Source organism: Symphodus melops (assembly GCF_947650265.1).
Source record: "Symphodus melops genome assembly, chromosome: 15".
In the NCBI taxonomy this organism is placed as follows: Eukaryota; Metazoa; Chordata; class Actinopteri; order Labriformes; family Labridae; genus Symphodus; species Symphodus melops.
Genome location: NC_136705.1, coordinates 14,910,395 through 14,930,357, shown reverse-complemented (window position 1 = coordinate 14,930,357; position 19,963 = coordinate 14,910,395). Strand labels below are relative to the sequence as shown.

General features: G+C 41.2%; 1 protein-coding gene across 1 annotated transcript in view; it reads left to right on the top strand.

The window, feature by feature from the left end:
* Positions 1-19,963, top strand: part of camkmt (calmodulin-lysine N-methyltransferase) — an 88,378-nt gene that overhangs the window by 3,066 nt on the left and 65,349 nt on the right. The gene's annotated exons all lie outside the window — the stretch shown is intronic.

The window sequence follows — 19,963 nt, the reverse complement described above, 5'->3', positions numbered from 1 at the left end:
ATACTCGAAACTTTTGACTTTTTCTTTATATCTTTGAGTGATTTAAATCAAGTCCGGAAGGTATTTTAGATAGACATTTTGCAAATGTATAAATTACTGATGTCGACTACACATAATCTTTATTTGATGATCCAGGAAAGTATTTTATAAGGAGTAAAATTATCTTCTTTTGGCTTAAAAGTGGCTTGTTTAAAGTATAACTAGGGATCCATGGATGTATCCGTTGAAAATTGGCCATTTGCATATAATGTGACATGCAACGGATGTCAGTAGCTGATATGTAGCTGTGCTGTCGCATTAAGCAAGCCAGTTTATATTTCTGCTGTTTCAGATGACATTGTTTTATTGGGCAGAAGAAGTCACCTGTTGGACAAGCTCAGATTTGTTATCATGGTCAAGCATGAAAGAAAATGTGTTTTGCGCTGTCTCAGGGAAAGACTCACGACATGTCGTTTCTTAGACATGTTCCAGTGACTTTTTAAGAGAAGGGGCTACAAACAACAATTTGAATACATCCAATCACATCGCTCATTTGAGAAAACAGACATGAGTTATGACAAAGAACTAAAGGTAAAAAAACAAAAAAACCCCCCAAAAAACAGTGGTATCTGCAAACTGCTTAATTGTTTTTTCTTATACATTGCTGTGGATATTGGCTCCAAATTTCACAATTGGGCCATCATATTTAACACAGCCTTATTGAACTTCATGAAAATTATTAATTTACAATAATTTAACATTGGTATTTTAAGACAAGCATCATTTAAAAACAACATAGGTGTTGAGGATTTTTTTTTTTTATGAGTTTCCGGATTTTCCACTGAAAAAAAGCGGGGATGTGTTACCCCTTTTAAGTCATTGTGTGCCTCTTTCTGTGCATGTCCACCTTCACAGGCATGTGATGGGCTATGACAAAGGTCAGGGGTTATTGTTAACCAACCAGATGGCTACGCAGGAGTCAGGGTCAAAGGTGAAGGTCATGGCTGGAGGCTATTTCACTGCACACTGAGAGCTGACTTTATAAGTCCTGACAAGGCTCAGCAGCAGCTCTCATTCCAATTTTCTGGAATGGATAATCTCTTTTATTTACAAGCAGACAATAGGATCAATATTTTTTTTTATCTGGAGGGAGAAAAACAAAATAAGACATCATGGTTTTGCCTGGCAATCCAACAGGTTTCTCTCTGTTTTGTTTTTTACTCAGGGATACATCATTTCCTCTTTACTTTTGTCTCATCTTTCTTAGCATACAAAACTAGCATAAATAATTCCTCTTTCAAACAACTGATATCCCTTTTTCTCGATCTACCCCTCTACGTTTTTCCCTCTTTTGTCCCTCCACACCTCAGTCCCTCTCTCCTCCCAGCTGGAGTCATGCTCGGCCAGATGGGTAACTGAGTTCCTGACTCTGCCGGTGGATTAGCACAGCCGGAGATGAGAAGGGGAGAGTAGAGAAGGGGGGTGAAGGGGAGATGGTGGGTGGGAATGCCAGAGGTGAAGTGTGTGTGTGTGTGTGTGTGTGAGCCACTAGCAATGGGACCTCGATCCTCAGACAATGAGCCAGCCATCTCCCTCCTGTTCTCCATCCCATGTTTGGGACTAGTAATGCGTGAGATCAATTAGGATTGGTTGAGAGGAGGATCTGAAAGGCGCAGAGGTGACCCTGTCAGAGCTCTGGGGTATATTTTTGGGGGTGGGAGTCAGTGAAAAAAAAAAAAAACAACAACTCTAAAAACACAAACACACACATACCTGCTCATATGCGATCCTCACAATGATACACAGCCACACTTAAAAACACTGCACAGTCTTGCTAATAAGCACATATTCAGTTCACTCAGCATCAGACACTCTCCTTGGTTCCTGCTATCTTGATAATCCTCCACCCCTGAGGTGTGGACAAGCCCAAATCCTAGGGGTCCTTGTCCCCCTGAATAGCAGGCTAAAAAGCCTGGTCGGATTAGCCCAACGCCTCCAAAATGTGTGGACTCAGCTTAAAATTGCTACCCCCTCTCAGCATGACTCTCTCTGCCGGCTATTGTGCCTGTCCCTCCACTGTGCGCGTACGTGAACAATATGTTGTTTCTTAAGGTGATGTTAAGCTAGAGTCAATGGTTTCATTTCCACAGCAGAGGTGCAGAAAGCACTCCTAATGAAGATTTGTTAAAAAAAGGAGGATTGTATCTGAGAGATCATGTCTCTGAGTAGACTCAGACAAAATGAATAGCTGGGATCTGAAGACACTTTAGCTTTATTTTGTGAAGACGTTCTCTCTTTTGAAGAAAAGTTCAAGCCCCCATAAAGACATGAAGAAACGTGTTGCTTAATTAGGAATTTGATTTTAAGTTTCAACCTGTTGCTCCACATTCTTTCAAAGGTCAGACGACGTTTGTTTTATATTGGGGGATACATTTTGACGGCTCATGCTCAGTCTGTTGAGGCTTTTGGTTCATGTGCGGACCAAATCTGGGAAGTGGGCTCATAGCCGGAGAGGTGTCCTGAGCGGCGCTGAGGTGCCCTTGAGCATGGCATCAAACCTTCAGCTGCTCTTTTGTGTGCGGCCCTTCACTCTGACATCTCTCCATTAGTGCATGTAGAGGTTCTTGTGTGAGACGCGTGTATAGCATGTTCCACAACAGAGTTAAAATATTCAGTATCCCCTCTTGGATTAATAAAGTGCGACTTCTTCTTCTAAAACTACAACAGTCAGATGACTAGATGCACACAATAACCTATGTTTGCATTTACCGGCAATAAGATATTCTCATACAGAGAACCCTCTCTGAACTCATGGGACTTCAGGTATAACTCTTGTTTTTGAGTGATTTCTTCTTCAGCCTTGTTTCAAACTGCCCTTGCTCACTCAGAAGAATAATTTGAACCCTGAACTTCCGACCTTCCTGCTTCTATAGCCGACAGTGGGGGCTTGTAATTGTAAGAGAGCTTTTGTAGCGCGGCTGTTTGGGATTTTAGGGGTACTTGTTTCCTGCTTGGGATCAGGATTTTAGGACACAATACAGGCCCTTGGGGTTTGGTGACTAAGAATGCATCAGAGAAGGTGTGTGTGTGTGTGTGTGTGTGTGTGTGTGTGTGTGTGTGTGTGTGTGTGTGTGTGTGTGTGTGTGTCTGTGTGTGTGTCTGTGTGTGTGTGAGTCAAAGAGGGTTTAGGTAGAGCCTGTTGACATTGCAGGGCTTTTGGTAAGAGGTGCTTGTTGGGCTGTGGGGCTACTTGTTGGGTTCATGTTGCAGGCAAAGGTCACACTGACAGTCACACACACACACACAGTATGCATGTACAAACAGGAACAAATAATCTTTGGTACATGTTTTTGTGTTTTGAGTCCTCCTCTGAAATCCATTGATGCAGTTAAGCCCAGATTAAACTGGAGCAAGGCTTTCCCTGTCCCGCTTTAGTCTGTTTGCATCTTTGTGAGCGTGTAATCAAGAGCCAAGCACCCTAATGAAGCCTAATAGAGCCTTCTCTACTACAGCTGTCATTGTCTGAATGACTACTAGCCTTTCAGCTTCTCAGTCATCCCTATTATCTCCCACCGACTTCACCTATCACCCCCGCTGGTAAATACTATAAGCCCAGAATGTTTGAGTGTCGTGAGGGAGAGCTGTGATGCAGGGGGGATAGTTAGCCGGTCATTTTAGTGGGGTTCCTGGTGCTTGCTTTGATATGATGGCTGATTGTGACAGGAGGATGTTTGCAAAAAGGAGAGAGAGGATACATTTCCTCCTTAAGTATCATATTCATTTGTCTAAACTAAACACATTAGTACCCTCTTAATAGGTAAAACTGTCCAAAAAAAAAAAAGAGCCCTGAAATCACATGACTTTCTTGTACAAAGTTAGCCAGTTGTGTATGTTATTTGTATCCACCAGATCTGTATCACATTCATGTTTGTGTGTTAAATGTCTTGTACTGCCGTCTAAGTGTTCTTAGTGACTCCGTCTTTGTGTGTGTGTGTGTGTGTGTGTATACTGTGTGTGTGTGTGTGTGTGTGTGTGTGTGCGTGTGTGTGTGCGTGTGCGTGTGTGTGTGCGCCCATATGAGCATGTGTGTGTATGTGTGTTGTAATAGGTGCCCCCCGTAGCCTCCCCTTGTGCTAAGCCTTTAGCGGAGCCCTGTTTGCATAATTATGCTAATTCATCGTGCCATAGTGCTAATTAGACCTCGTTAGACAATAGCAGTAGACTGGAAGCTGGCAGGCATGCACACACACACACACACACACACATACATACAGACAAACACACACACACACACACACACACACACACACATACATACAGACAAACACACACACACACACACACACACACACACGCACGTGCTCACTCAGACTGTTGTGTCAATGACAAGGTTTGTGGTCCCCCTCTGCGCTGTTTATAACATGCTCTCTATAGAAATAGCTCTCTCTCCACTAGTGTGCAAACTGAGCTCAGGTGTCTTTTTCAATTTTGATTTAAGCTGATGGAACAAAAAATCTATGTGAAAAAAAAAGTACTACACAAGCTTCCATACAACCTAAAATTGCTCCGTGCTCAGGTTGTTATTATATAAATTCCCCCTTGTCAGGGTCGAAAAAACCCCCCCATTTGTTTCAATCTCACTTATGGTATCTTTTTTTCATTCACATTATCAATAATACATCCTAAGGTTTCCTCTAAGTTATCATGGGATTTCACTCAGAGTCAGTTCACAACCCACAATTCATATCATACACAGATTTATAAAAAACTGTTTGTCGAATAAAGTGAATAACGATACTGTAAAAAGAATCCTAACCAAAGGCTGGTAAGCAAATATCTTAAATATGAGTAATACCCTTTAAGAAGTTCTACCACATGAATTAATTTGAAAATAAATATGTTTTGTTTAACACTTTATTTCGAAAAGATCAAAAATCAGAAATAACTCTCTCACAGGTAGACAAACACAGACACTCCTCACAGTGCATTCTAGTCTAAAACATTAAAAGGAGAAAACACCTCATGCCTCCAGGCTAAATAAATTCTTTAAATAGTTGATGAATGGGTCCCTGTTTTCTTTTTAAAATCTGTCTATAAGGATTTTTTCCAGTTTGAAGATGTGCATGTTAACTTTGCTTTTGACAGTTTGCTGACATTTAAATTATAAAGATGCAGAGGGGATTAAATATCTTAATTAATGACAGAAGTTGTTGGAAATAGGATCCATTACTGCAGCATGTTAAAGAGAAAAAAAATCCCTGTACCAAAGTTATAGATTGATTCCATAGCCATGTTTGTTGTATTGTTTAATTGTGATGCAAGTTAACTAAAGATCCAAGTATGTTTATTTTGCAACAGACCTTTCTGAGTTGTGGTATATTTTGTTAGGACAGGTTACTGTACTGCAAAAGGCTCAAAAAGAGTCAGTTAATTTACTGTTTTGTTTTTCTTCTATTGTTTAGTTGTACAAGGTTGGAAAAAAGATTTGAAATATATATAATATATGTAAAAAAACTGTTTAAAGTTTAAAATTTAGTTTTATGTTAAATTTATCCGCCTTTGTTCGGTTTCCCGACCAAATGAGAGACTGAAATGCTCCATAACTGTTTTTCCACACATGCCACACTCATTGTTTCTCAGTTAATAAATTAACCACTAAACACAAAAAGACAGTCACACGGTTAGCGGTTGTGGCTCTTCAAGTGTGCATGCACATGTACATGTAGTGTGTGTGACACTTGGGTTTGTGGAAGAGGGGGGAAGGAGGTAGGCTAAGCAAGACTTGAGACTGCAGGGCAAATTGAAAGAGTTGCCTGTTGACTTAATTGAAAGTAATTGATTTCCACTCTGCAGCCTTGTCTCCTTCACTCGTTCACTGGAGGAAACAACAATTAGGGACTTGCCTGAAGTAGTGTTGGGTGTTTGAAGCTTCTTGACACTTGAGAAGTAAACAGTCGCCACACTTTATCTGAACACAACTTGATGCTAACGTGTAGATGTAGACATAAAGCGCACACACACACACACACACACACACACACACACACACACACACACACACACACACACACACACACACACACACACACACACGCACATGCTCTCTGAAATTCCCTGCAGTAAACTACCATTGTGACTTCGAGCACAATAAAGGTGGGTGTAGCTTTGCTAAAGGGGAGTCCTCACCCATTATACCCAGCAGTTGATAATGTGAATTACTGCATGACTGAAAGCTTGTGTGTGTGTGTGTGTGTGTGTGTGTGTGTGTGTGTGTGTGTGTGTGTGTGTGTGTGTGTGTGTGTGTGTGTGTGTGTGTGTGTGTGTGTGTGTGTGTGTGTGTGTGTGTGTGTGTGTGTGTGTGTGTGTGTGTGTGTGTGTGTGTGTGTGTGTGTGTGTGTCCAGATGCGTGTGCACGTGTGCACTATTACCAGTAAGCGGTAGGGATTAAGTTCAGGAAATGAGTAGAGCGTTAAAGGGTGCTTCCCTGCCCACTGCTCCTGCATTGTCACCACTGCTAATACTCAGCTAATTACAAGGACATACTTTAGCAGCAAGCTCAGCCTGTAGCCCTCATGTTCCTCCATTCCCTTCCCTCCCTTTCTTAGGTTACCCCCTCACCCTAAAATTAGGGGATAAAATGAAAGGAAGAAAGAAAAAAAGAAAGAGTAATAACAGGTCGCTCCCCTCCCTAAAAGCTCGCCCTCCCTCTGGACAGATACAATTATTGGATTTTTCTCCATTTAAGTCACCCAACCCCTCTGTGCCCCTTCTGGCAATGTCCCCTATGGTGCTTAAGCTCAGCATATACCGGCTACTCCATCCATATAACAGCCACACAAAGAGAAAGAGTGAGAGCGGAAATATAAGATAATTTAGTTACGAGGGGGAACATCATCCCACCGAGTAGGCCTTAGCACCAACTTCTAAGAAAACTCGACCTTATTTTTGGCTTTAAAGCTTTTCGTCAAGCAAAAGGCTTTAATGCTTAACGATGGAAAATAAACAAGATGTGTTAAAAGCTAATAAGGAAGCAGAACAGAGACGTACTTAGGACCAGCTGTGCTGTTAATTCCTAAAACAAGAAGCTATCTTCTTAGTTTCTGTGACAAGCGTTTTCAAAGCTTAGCAAAATAACCTTTCTCTTTTATTCATATTTCTCTAACTGCTACATTTAAGTCATGCCACAAGCATAATGAGAGCTTTTGATGTGTTATTTTGTCTTATTATAGCTACTTATGGTATTTTTTATTTTTTATTTCAGACTTCCTGTTCATTATCATATGAGAGTGTTGGAAATATAATATACATACAAACATGTAATAAAGCTTCACTCATATTTGTAGTTTTTTCATGTAAACTTCCCAATATCTAGAAAGCCTTTTTGTGTTATTCCATGTCTGTATCTATTTATGGTGTTTCAGTGTGTCTGGATGTAGTCATGTGTGTTATAAAGGTATGCAAACACAAACAATGCTGAGTATGCTTGCATTGGAGAGCTAAGTGATTAGTGTTTGCTAGTTAATTAGCTTTTTTCCCCTCTTGTACTCATCAAGTGAACCACTGTGTACTTATAAAGGCACAAAGACTCATTTGCAAGGGTGTTTGTTTATGTGTGTCGAAGTCCCTGATGATGTTTAAGACACATAGATTATTAATATGATTAGTGTTTGTCAGGCACTAAATGGATATGCATTAAGGCTACATGGGCATACGGGAATGAACTTTGGCTCAGATCCAAATGCTCATTTGTATTTGTGTTTTAATATCTCTTTTTCCTTTCATTTAACATTATGCTAGTTTAAGGAAAATCTTCTTTTTATAGTTATTTTTCTTTAAATAATATAAGTTTGCAACATCTGTTATTATAAGCATGGAGGGTCATTCTTAATTCTCAATAAATTGTTCCTTAATTCTTAAAAAGAAAACTCTTCAAAAGAGTTGGAGCAGCTGCCTGTCAACCTTCTGCCTGACAACATGTCTGTACTGAAACTGCTTATGTGTTTGCTGTTTAGCAAAGGAGCCATTAGCTCGCTTAATGACTCACTGCACAGCTCTAAAGCTCAAACTGTTACAGTGCTACTTCACTCTGTCAGTCACTCTCTATCTGGAGACTCCAAATAGCCCCGCAGGGACCTTTAACTGTGAGTTGGCTGTGTTAGCACTAAAGTAGGTGTTGACGCTAATGGACATGCTAGCTGCTAATGTGAGTTAGCATAAGCCTCTGAGGGGGGAAGTTAACTGTTTTTCAAGTGGCCCCACGAGATACTGCCCTAATCACTGACGAGCTGTAGCATCTCTCTGGAGCTGCAGGCTGAGGGGACTGAAGTGCTCAGCGGCGCTCTAACTGCTGACTGCCATATTTGTGTCATGGATTTTTGTTTCAATGAATATGACGGGAAAGAGATTTAAGATTCCAGTACTTCCATATATCCTTATGACTACTATTTTATTACTGACTGTTGATCTGACATTTGAATTTCCCTGATTTAACAATAAGATTATTATCTCACACACACACACACACACACACACACACACACACACACACACACACACACACTTCTCCTTTAGCCTAGTGTCAGTCTATCTATCCACAGCAGGCCATGGCGCCATGGACCTTTGTGTTTGCCAACTGAAGCTGAAATCCACACTCTCTCTCCACTCACACGGTATAATCCGCACTGAAAGTCGTAATTAATACATATAATACATATATATGTCCTATAAGATCCTTAGCAGTTTTGGAAATGTTGTCATTGAAACCTGTATGTTATACAAGTTTAAATTCACAATAATCTGAAAACTCAACTAGAAAGTCATATCAGCATAAATAACTTGTTGTTTCAGCTACATTTAAACAAGTGTATTTATAATTTGATAGGGTTTGGGTCAAAATAACTTTAAGTGCTCATTGGCACATATTCACAACAATCCTGTGTGTGTGTGTGTGTGTGTGTGTGTGTGTGTGTGTGTGTGTGTGTGTGTGTGTGTGTGTGTGTGTGTGTGTGTGTGTGTGTGTGTGTGTGTGTGTGTGTGTGTGTGTGTGTGTGTGTGTGTGTGTGTGTGTGTGTGTGTGTGTGTGTGTGTGTGTGTGTGTGTATTAAGGTATGGGTTTGTGTCTCAGTCGGGGCAGAAAGGATTACAGGATGATTGGTGTGCAACCAGGTAGCTAGACGGGTCCCCTCCAAACTCTCTGTGCTGCCCTGCTGGGCCTTTCATCAAGTGTGCCTGTCTGTGTGTGTGTGTGTGTGTGTGTGTGTGTGTGTGAGAGAACAATGTGTGTGCTCTGGAACTAGAGAAGGAGAGTTTATTGTGAGATCACAGATGGAGACTTAATTTTTGGGTTCTTTTTTTTTTCTTTATGTAATTTTTTTATCCACCTCTTCCTCCCAATCTGGTCATAAATGGCTTATTTTTGTCTCTATTAACCCGGTCTCATTTTTCTTTTACATATTGCCATTTAAACATTTAAACACACTTTTTGGCATCTGCAATATTTGTCACTATCTTTTTCTGAACAGTAAAACTACATCTACGTATCATCTAAAATAATGCTTGTTTGCTTGACCTGTGCCAGTTAAAAATATCTCTGTCCTGTGCCCTTAAATTGATATTAGTGGTTCCTTTGAGAATCAGGGGTTTTCATATGAACATTTATTGGTTATGATGTCTTCCATTAAGTAAAACAATAGATTAGGGTACATCGTCAAAATGGTGTTTCCCTACTACACAGGAGCATCATCGCTTACTCTATCAGTACCACAGGTTCTAATCTTCTCTTCCTGTGCTGCTGTTACATCTTCCCTCCCTGTTTCATTCCTTTCCAACCTCTTTGCTTCTCCTCTTCCCCCCCTCTCTGCCTTCCCCTCACTCTCTCCACCCACCAGTGATTGCACAATCTTCCCATCACTACCATAATCATAACAGTTCAGATTCTGTGCCACTGTGCAGCCACTGCCAGCACACACACACACACACACACACACACACACACACACACACACACACACACACACTCCTGCTGGAGAAATATAGTTGGAGCTTTTATGTTGCTTTTTCCCAAGTGGCTGTTTTTTTTTCAAGCGCTGCCACAATGGAGGGCCTAATGTGGATTTGTTTAGAGAGCTGGTTAATTGGAGTGGGATGCTCTAATTGCACCTCTTTCATGGTGTGTGTGTGTGTGTGTGTGTGTGTGTTTGTGTTTGAGGATGTGTGTGCATGTGTGAGTGTCACCTGGCCTTTGTTTGGGATGTGTGCGTCCGGGGAAAAAACATTTGCTCAGCTATAACTACACAGCACAAACACTATAAGCTACATAACTCACACATGAGGGGTGTGAAGTGTCAGAGAGTACAGAGAGGCGGAGAGAAACAAATAGAGAGGGGGAGCTTACATGAATAAAACGTCTTAAAATAGCAACTAGCTACTGTACTGTATGAGCCCCCCCCCCCACCCCCCACATACACACATACAGACACAAACACACCCAAACACTTATACTAATACTAATACACAACTTGTGTTTCCACATATGCATTACTGTGGTTCCTTCTCTCTGTTTTTCTCCATGTTGTTCCCCAGTTGGGGGTGCTATAATACTTCATATTACTGCACTGTGTGTGTGTGTGTGTGTGTGTGTGTGTGATTACTGCATTAGTACTTTGAAGCTACTTGCCTGGTTGGCATCTGTGTTATCACACCACATTGTCCTGGTATGCCTTCTGCCTTTGAAAGTGGCACACTAGTGTCACACGAGGTTTGAGAAACAGGACCTACTTTTTTGTTTGGTTGTTGTCTGCTTATTAGTAAACTGCCTGTATATTTTATGCTGAACATAAAGGTGAAACATTATTCAGGAAAACTGATAAGTGTGAATATGTTTAAAAATGATGTAATGTATTTGAAACTTCTAGAACCCACACACCATGACAAAAAAACAAACAAACAAAAAAGACAGCTCAAGAGTTTTGGAGGAACGGTGCTCACTCTAGTAGAGGTGCAGAGTTGAATAGTCCTTATCATGATGTTATGTGAAAGTTTCCCCCACTCCAATTTGTCTTTCATTTTTATGTAAAACAGGGGGCCCATTTACTAAAAAAGCAGGTTTGAATATAACAACAAACAAAACTGAAATGAATGAATTTTCCCCCTGACAGTTTGATCTTTGTCTGTATCCCTGAATCTTCTTTTATTTGTCCCCCCCCCCCCTTCTATTATCGCCGTCATTTCCATATATTTTCCCCTCTTTACTTTCCAGTTGTCTCTCAGTACTGTTATGATGATTTTGTGCGCGTGTTTGTATTTTTGTAGGTACCTCTGTGTGAGTGCACACACATGGCGTGCCCTAAGTGGGCCATAGGCCTAAAGCTAATCAATGATAGTCATTTAAGCCCATTCTCATCCTGCAAACACAAGCTCTCGGACACACACGTACACACACACACACACACACACACACACACATGCATACACACACACAGCACAGTACTTTGCTGATCAATTGAAAATAAGTGTCATTCACTTTGCCTGTCATTTAAAGGACACAGACAGAGCCACGATTCTCTGTCTTGGTTACTCTTTCACTCTCTCTTTGTGTACGTCTCTATTATGATGTCATTGTCTGACATTATGAAGGAAGAGACTGATCTCTTTTGTTAGCCTAAATGCAAGAGTTGGCCTTTCACTTTACTTGTGTGTTCTCCTGCATGCGCGTGTGTGTGTGTGTGTGTGTGTGTGTGTGTGTGTGTGTGTGTGTGTGTGTGTGTGTGTGTGTGTGTGTGTGTGTGTGTGTGTGTGTGTGTGTGTGTGTGTGTGTGTGTGTGTGTGTGTGTGTGTGTGTGTGTGTGTGTGTGTGTGTGTGTGTGTGTGTGTGTGTGTGTGTGTGTGTGTGTGTGTGTGTGTGTGTGTGTGTGTGTGTGTGTGTGTGTGTATGTAGGTGCATGTGTTTGCAGGATCTGTCTTAATGGAGATGTATTATTAGTAACCATTCTGAGCGTGGCCACTGCAGTTTCCCAGCAAGGCAATCAGATCACTTAAGAGGCTGCTCGCTCTATGGCCTAAAGCTTCCTGTCTTCCCTTGTATGCGTCTCCTTCTCTTTCTATCTTTTAATGCCCATATACAACACACACACACACACACACACACACACAAAACCCCCCAGCAGCCATAGCCATCACCCCTTATCTCCTCTCTCTTCACCCTGCCTCTTCTTCTCTCTACCAGCCTTGCCTCCTGTCCTTTACCTCCATGAGGGAAAAAAGGACAAGGTCATGAAGATAAACATTGAAAAGTGAAAGTGAAAGAGAGAGCGAGACAGAGTGAGCTGAAATGAACCATCTCATTTGGACATTAGCCCCCGGGCAGCTGCGGTGAGAGGCTCGCTAGCCTAGCGGATAATGCCCAATTGTGTATAAGGCATTATTTAGCTTCAGTAAGCTGGCTGCTTTGACAAGCTATTACTGGAAAGACTGAAGAGAAGGGTAATGTCTGACTGTGTGTGTGTGTGTGTGTGTGTGTGTGTGTGTACGGTGTGTGTGTTTCTAAGACAGGTGGGTATCTGTCCCGGAGAGCCAGTGCCATAGACTTTGCTTCACTTACACAGAACTGGTGCACAGGGGTAGTGTGTACACCACAAACGGATACACACTGATGCATGTGTGTTTGTTTTCCCTGTGTGTTTCTTGACAGCATGCTTAGTGGACTGTCCATGCATGGACAGTGACGGAGGGACAACATTACCACAGAGCGTCAGCTCTTTATACAGCCGATGAATCTTGTTCACTTGACGAGGCTTTTTAGTGAAAGCTCCCTTGACCCTGGCTGATAGTGAAACTCATGAATCTGTTCCAAATGACCACCACACTTTTGTTTGTGTAAACTGTACAGTTTGATATAAAATAAGAATGTTATTATTTCTTATGACAGTAGCCTTTAAACAAACTACCAAAGCAGAGACGCTAGCAACTAGTAGATTAGCAATTTCTTTTAAAATATTTTTTAATCCATGTCACTGCTGCCACCCAATTGGTGATAGACAAAGTGATTTCCGGCATGCAGGTCATTTACATGTTCCACTCACTAAACTAAACTCACAGTTTGTGATATGTATGTATGTCATAGACAGAATCACAAAAAACAGAAAAGATTAGCTTTTTTTCTCTCTCAACAGATAAGGTTCTTGATGGTTGTTGTCACATTTAATTTGATTTAATTTAATTGTGTGCTAACCCCTCCTAAAATTAGTGCGAGCATCAAACTCTCTTTAGCTCCAGAACTGTGCAGTTTCTTTGATCACTGCTGATTATCTTTTAAAAAGTCTCACACCTAAAGTGGCTCTTTATTTAGTATTTAGTTTCAGCATCTTTTTTATTTTTTTTATTTTATTTTTTAACCACAAACAGAAGCATCACAGTGACCAAACATTTTTTTTTATGCCATCAGTGATGTCTTTCATGCTGTCTAACTGCCAACTGTATTTATCCATAGTGTACTGTCTGCATTAGTGTAAAGCAGAAGTTTAACCTCTGTTCCTTTTTCCCTTCTTCTTTGTAGTCATCCTTGCAAATGACATCCACCTTAACATGTGAGCCACATAATGAAACATCACAACACCAGGTGAATTGATGAATATAAAAATTGATAAACATAAAGCCCAGAATGAATGTTTTTGTCAGGCGTCAGTTACATCTCTTTGTAAATGGTAAGTAGACTTGAGCTTGTATAGCGCTGTGCTAGTCTTCTGATTACTGAAAGCGCTTTTCAGAGCGCAGCTAACACTTACTTATTCACTGATGGACACTAACATGTGGCAGCAAGAGCTTGGGATCGAACCCCAGAGACGACGTAGACCCCTAAGCCACGGCTATCACGGTTGATCTCTTAACTTCTGTCTGACATTATCCCACTGTCTTCATTAGTCGTTTAACTTCTGTACACATTGCCCTCATTTGTGTGAAAACATCACCACGAGGAATCATGAAGTAATGAGGCAGTGAGTCAAATTGGCAGGGAATTTTGTGTACAGTGCCTCATTCTTTTAATTGAAAATATAAACATTTGAGTACTTAAGTATACATGTGATGCACAAAAAAGGCCCAGTTATAGTGATGATCCTGTCCTGAAGAGCAATGTGAAACATGGACAAGCTTGGAGAGGAGAGGCGGGAGAGGAAAGAGGTGAGCACAGAGAAGAGGAGTATGTAATAGAGATATATCATTACACTGTTATATGTGTAATCTATTGTGCCGCCATGGAACAGCAGCGGCGTAGGATTGGCAGTAGGCCACACACACAGACACACCCACGCACACACACACAAACACACACACACACACACACACACACGCTGGGCCTCCAGTCGGGCAGCAATAGAGGGTGTGAGTGTATTAGTCGCTGCAGTCCAAGTGTTAAGTGCTGGCCTGGTGTGTGTGAGATCGATGACAGCCGGGCGACCCCTCACACGCTCACACATAAACACACAAATTCAGAGCTGTGACACATAGCCTGGGGTCAGGGGTCATAAACAGACAGCTATGTCTCTCAAACACACACAGATATCTTCCACTGCATGTGTGTGTGCGTATACATATATATGTGTGTACAGTATCAAAAACACATCCTTTGTCTAATAAACACACACACACACACACACACACACACGCGCGCACACACACAGACATACATATACCCATCATGTCCTTTGAGCGTCGGGAGGGGCCTGCTGTCAAGCGCCAGTGGTCCATCGATACTCGAACAGTGCACTAATGCCTGCTGCCCGCTGATGGACGCCGGCCTGCCTCCAGGGACCATTATACTGAGTGGGACACACAAATACACAAACACACAAGACACTAACATGGAGCACATAAACAAACCTAGTACTTGCATGCACACACAGTACGTATCATCTTTGGTGTTTATGGTGTAAAACTGTCAGTTGGACAAACTAAGACACATAAAAACTCATGTTAGGGCAACTCTGTAACAATTCAGTTCAAAGTAAAAGGATGAAATATTGAATATGCAAATGTATGTTTCTAATATATTCCAAATAAAAATAGTGCGTTCAGTGATTTATTTGCAAAAAGCTTTTATTATTATACCTATAAAAAGGCTGTAATGATCCATGCAAAAGCTGAGCCTGGAGCAGTTTAAAAAAAGAGCTTAAATTAAATATATGTAAATGTAAAAAAACAACATTGTATTTCTAAAGTAAACAGAGATTAACAAAAGTAGTAGGTAAGTAAGAAAAAAACTTTAAACAACAACATTCTTGTCTTTGTAGTAAGTCACAATGTTGTAAAGTCCTCCAAACTTCTTGAGAGGCACATATAAAAGATCTGAAAAAAGAAAAAGACAATTGACGACATAGAGTGTCTCACAAAAACTTCTGGACATGGGGTAGTTTCCCTTTTATCAGTAACGACATGTTTTTTTTAACCTTGTTGGTTAGTTAAAAAAATCTCTTTACAGGTAGGACTCAACATCAATACCTTTCTGCTGCAGATGATCCTCTTCTTTCCTGTCCTGAGCCAGACAGAAGGTTATTATTGCTCACATGACTAAAAATCACCAGAGTGCTGCAGGATCAAGTGATATGTTCTGATCCTTTGCCTTTGCCTTCCATCACACTGCAATCCAGATACCATTTGTGGGATTTGTTTTTACTGTGGCTCTTCGATCCTATTTTTGGATCTCTTTTCCTCAGCACTAGACCCCCTTGTTTTCTTAGCGAGCTCAATTGAACACACTCTCAAAGATCTTTATTACACTGAGTGTCACTCTTTGGGCGAATTAGCTGAACAACATGTGCTGCAGTGTGTGTGAAAGAGAAGAAGATGAGGGAACAGATACAAGGAGAACCTGCAGTGAACTAAGTCCATGAGTATTATTATTACGCCATATAATCCAGAAGAAACAAATAAAAACTATTCCTCCAGCAATACTTGTGCAACAACTGACATCTCAAAGAGTATAAACAGTTAATAGGAAATAGGTCGATATCTATCAAAGTATACAGTCACTTGAGACTGGCTTTGCAACAATCCTCAGATGAAATAAAACAGACCTGTAGAAGACGCTGAACTGTTGTTAAATGTACTTAATGCAAAGGTTTGTCATACTGGGATTGTTATCATGGCGAAATAGACAACGCAGATGCACAAACAGACATTGTTTGACTTCCAGCAGGTTTTTCTCAATGTGTCGCACAAGAGTGTTTGTGTACATGTGTGTGTACATGTGTGTGTAGGTGTGTGCCTGAGAGCCATGATTGTCCAAGTTTCCTTTTACTCTTCTTCATACATGTTTTTTTTTTATGCAATGTCCATCCTTCCTGGTAGTAGTGGAGTGAAAACACGTTGGTTGGTCGGACGTGTCATCATTTATGTCACTGTTGTCACGACAAGTTGCAATGAGCTACAGGACTGGATGCACGCAGCAATTATCAAAAGATTTTTCTTAATTATTTAAATTGTTCCCAAGCTTAGTTGTTCCCAAGTTGCTTTTATTGACTTAATAACAGAGATGTATTATACTTGAAAAATATCATCGCATGGCATTGTAATCTCAGGCACCCATTTGCGCTCATAGTTTTCAAATACGGCAAAATTAACTCAAGTCCGGTTTGGTTCCAAAGCTGAAATCCGTTCTCCATGTATTCCCAATCAGAGCAGCTCATTACTACAGTACACAACACTGCACTATTGTTTGTTTAATTGTCTCGAACAGTTAAAAGACTTCCCCAGAGGTTACAGTCCACAAACATAATAACATAAGGGATACAAGGCGAGTGTAACAAGTTACAATAAAGCTCTTGATGTTTATTTCTGGCACATATCCACAGAAAGAAAAAAAAAAAAAGCTGATAAAGGTTCCCAGCAGGATGTTTTTAAGTGGCCTATATGTTGCTGTGAGGAGTCACATGCTCAGTGTGGACACCTGACAGAAAACTGAAATGCTTAATTAAGCCACGCTGAGGAAAACAAGCAAGAGCAGAGTTCTAGAGAAGTGCAACGATGTTGAGTAGGGGGAGTGAGCGGCAAAGAGAGAAGAGATAAAAAACAAAAAAAACAAAGTGAAACACAATGAGCGAAAGAACAGCAAAAGGACACCTTGAAAGATTGAGACAAGAGAGAGATGGGGCCTGACGAGCCGTCTAAAGATTTGCCTGCATCAAATCCAGGCGCCTGTGGGCAACATCCCAGTACCCACACACGCGCACACACACACAGATGCACAATGATAACCCATCAGCACTGGCCAAGTGTTGTTTAATCCAACCTGACTTGCACTCGACAGAAAAAGCAAATTCACTTCCACTCACAGTCTGGAAAACGGAGCGCTCTTCACATAAATGGCAGCGCTCTGAATTACCCCGTTTATACGTGTGTGTGTGTGTGTGTGTGTGTGTATATGTGTGTGCTCGTTGGCAATACTCACACACACACATGCAGACACTCAACAGCTCATGTTTTTATTTTTGTCATGTTTTTTTTTTTTCCTGTGTGTTTGTGCATGTGTGTTTACATGTATTGGTAGTGACAACCTCTTCAGCAGAACCCCCTTCATTGTGTGACAGGCAGATAGCTAGGCTGCTCTGCTCCCTATTGTTTGGGGGCTGTCATCAAACCCTGCTCGTGCAGCCAGTTATACTGCTTGTGTGTTTTTGAGTGTTTGTTTGTTTGTGTGTGTGTGTGTGTGGGAGAGAGTTAGCACTTTGTTGCTGTGCTAATGCATATACCTGAGCGTTGCTTTCTGTGTGTGTCAATGAGTAGGCTTGTTTTTGCTAAAAACAATTATCTGCTGTGTATACGAGCCCATGTGCATAAGTGAGTGTTTGTTGGAGTTATTTTTGTGCAACAATGAGCGAGAGAAGAGAAGATGAGGGCTGATAAGCCATTGTTTGACAGACTGATAGTTTGGCTGGAGCGCTCTACTGTACTCCCTCTCTTCTCCATTGTTGTGTGACTTGTCATTAAGCCCTTGTTGCCCAGTCAAAATGGGCCGGAGTGCTTGTTAGCCACAGCACTGTCATCTTTAGAGAGGAGTAGGTGAGCCTGGCATAAACACACACAGACACACATACAGAAGGGCAGATAGACAGAGTGGGTGCTGCAGATGTGAAAAATTATTTTTCTCTGTGGTACTTGATTTATTATTACCATTGTCATATAATGCTGTAAAAAAAAAAAAAAAAAGTCTACAGTACGCTGCCAGTTTTAGGAGGCCTGTTGACAAGATTTCTAGAATAACGCAGTTTGAGAGACTAACATAAAACAAGTTTCTACTGCTGGTGTTAGTTGGTCTTAATTTGAGAAAATGTAAGGATAACACCAGAATAGTCTTTTACTCAACACTGCATATTTGTGTAGGATATTTGTAATGATTGTATAGTTGTAACCATATTCTGTCTGTAATGTGGGTGTTATGCTTTTGCATTGATTAACGTTAATGTCCCTGCACACTTATTAAGGGAAGGGTGTCAGGAGTAAATCGAGTTTGGCGGTGCTGGCACTCTTTTAGTGTCATCAACATGTCGTAATAGCTGAGCATTTTATCCATCACATGTTTGGAGGGGGTTAAAAACAGAACAGCATATTAGATTAAAGTAACTTTAATATCTGTTTAAATTCATTAAAAAAAACATGAGCTCATGTCCTTTTAACGTTCTGGCTTATCAAACTTTGCATTTGATCCGATGCGGAACACTCACATGACCTTCATACGTTTGTGTCTGTGCATCTGTCTTATGCAGCAGTACAGGTGATCACTGAGAAGGCTTTTTAGACGGACAGGACAGGACAGGACAATATCCCTCTCCAGTCCATTTCCTGTCTCAGGAGGGGACGAGGACAAACAGGTGACATCACTTCCTGCTGAGGACAATCACACAGGAACTGGCTGAGGGCCTGCAGAAGTTCTTCATCGCCATAACAACCCTGACTACAGTCATGAACTCACAAACACGCACACACAAACCTGCATATACACGCACACTAGAACACACAGCAACACTATTGTTGGCTCCGCACGGTCAATAAGCTCTGTTTATTGACATGATTTTCGGCATTGTACATTTCTGTGTCTGTGTCAGTTTTTCACAATCCAACTTCCCTTACCCACCTCGTATTTAGTCAGTTTCAATGTTGCGTCTAAGATGAATTTGATGCGATATCACTCCCCTCCCTCAGCTTCCTGTTCTCGCAGATGCTTACGGTATTAGCTTCCATACAGCTTAAACAGACCGATCTAAACAGTCGGAAAACACTCTGACGTCCGAAACTCTAAACGAGTGCGTGCACTTGGCAGTGGGGTCAAAAATGTGCACGGTAATATTTCTTGATCCCCTCGAGAATTTTGAATCCTCCTTTTTTATGTCAAGTTTCTGCCATCAAACAACATCAGCAAACCCCAGAATAAACAACTGGAAGAAAGAGGAATTTAAAAAACGAGGCATTGGTGTCACTACCACAGTCTGATTGGTCATTTCGTTTTTCTACGTATTAAGCCTTCTATAAATGGAACATGCACACATATTTGTTGTCCCATTACATGCATAGCTGTGTTGCTCGTACTAGTAAATACACTGAAAGCGAAAGAGAAAAGTTGAGACCTGGGGAGAGGAGGCTTGGCACATTGCGGCTCCTTCAACTGCAGTCCCTCTTGTGGCCTGAAGGTGGGAGCAGTGGCTGCATTTTGACAGCTCAGCTGTAGCAGAGGGAAGACCTACAGCACACAAGGCAGCTCCTCAACTGACTACTTTTCTTTGAGTGCAAACACATCATAGAAAAGTCGAGATTAACAAAGCCTACCAGCTCAAATCTATTTGTAATTAATTGTCTCTACTGTGGTCAACTGGTTAAAATTCCTCTCACACGTTTGTCGTTTACATGGGATATGGGAAGTGTTAGAGTCTTTTTGTGTATAAGCTCTGTTCTGTACCCAAGAGATGATTGTATTTAACTTTATTTTCAAATAGTTTGA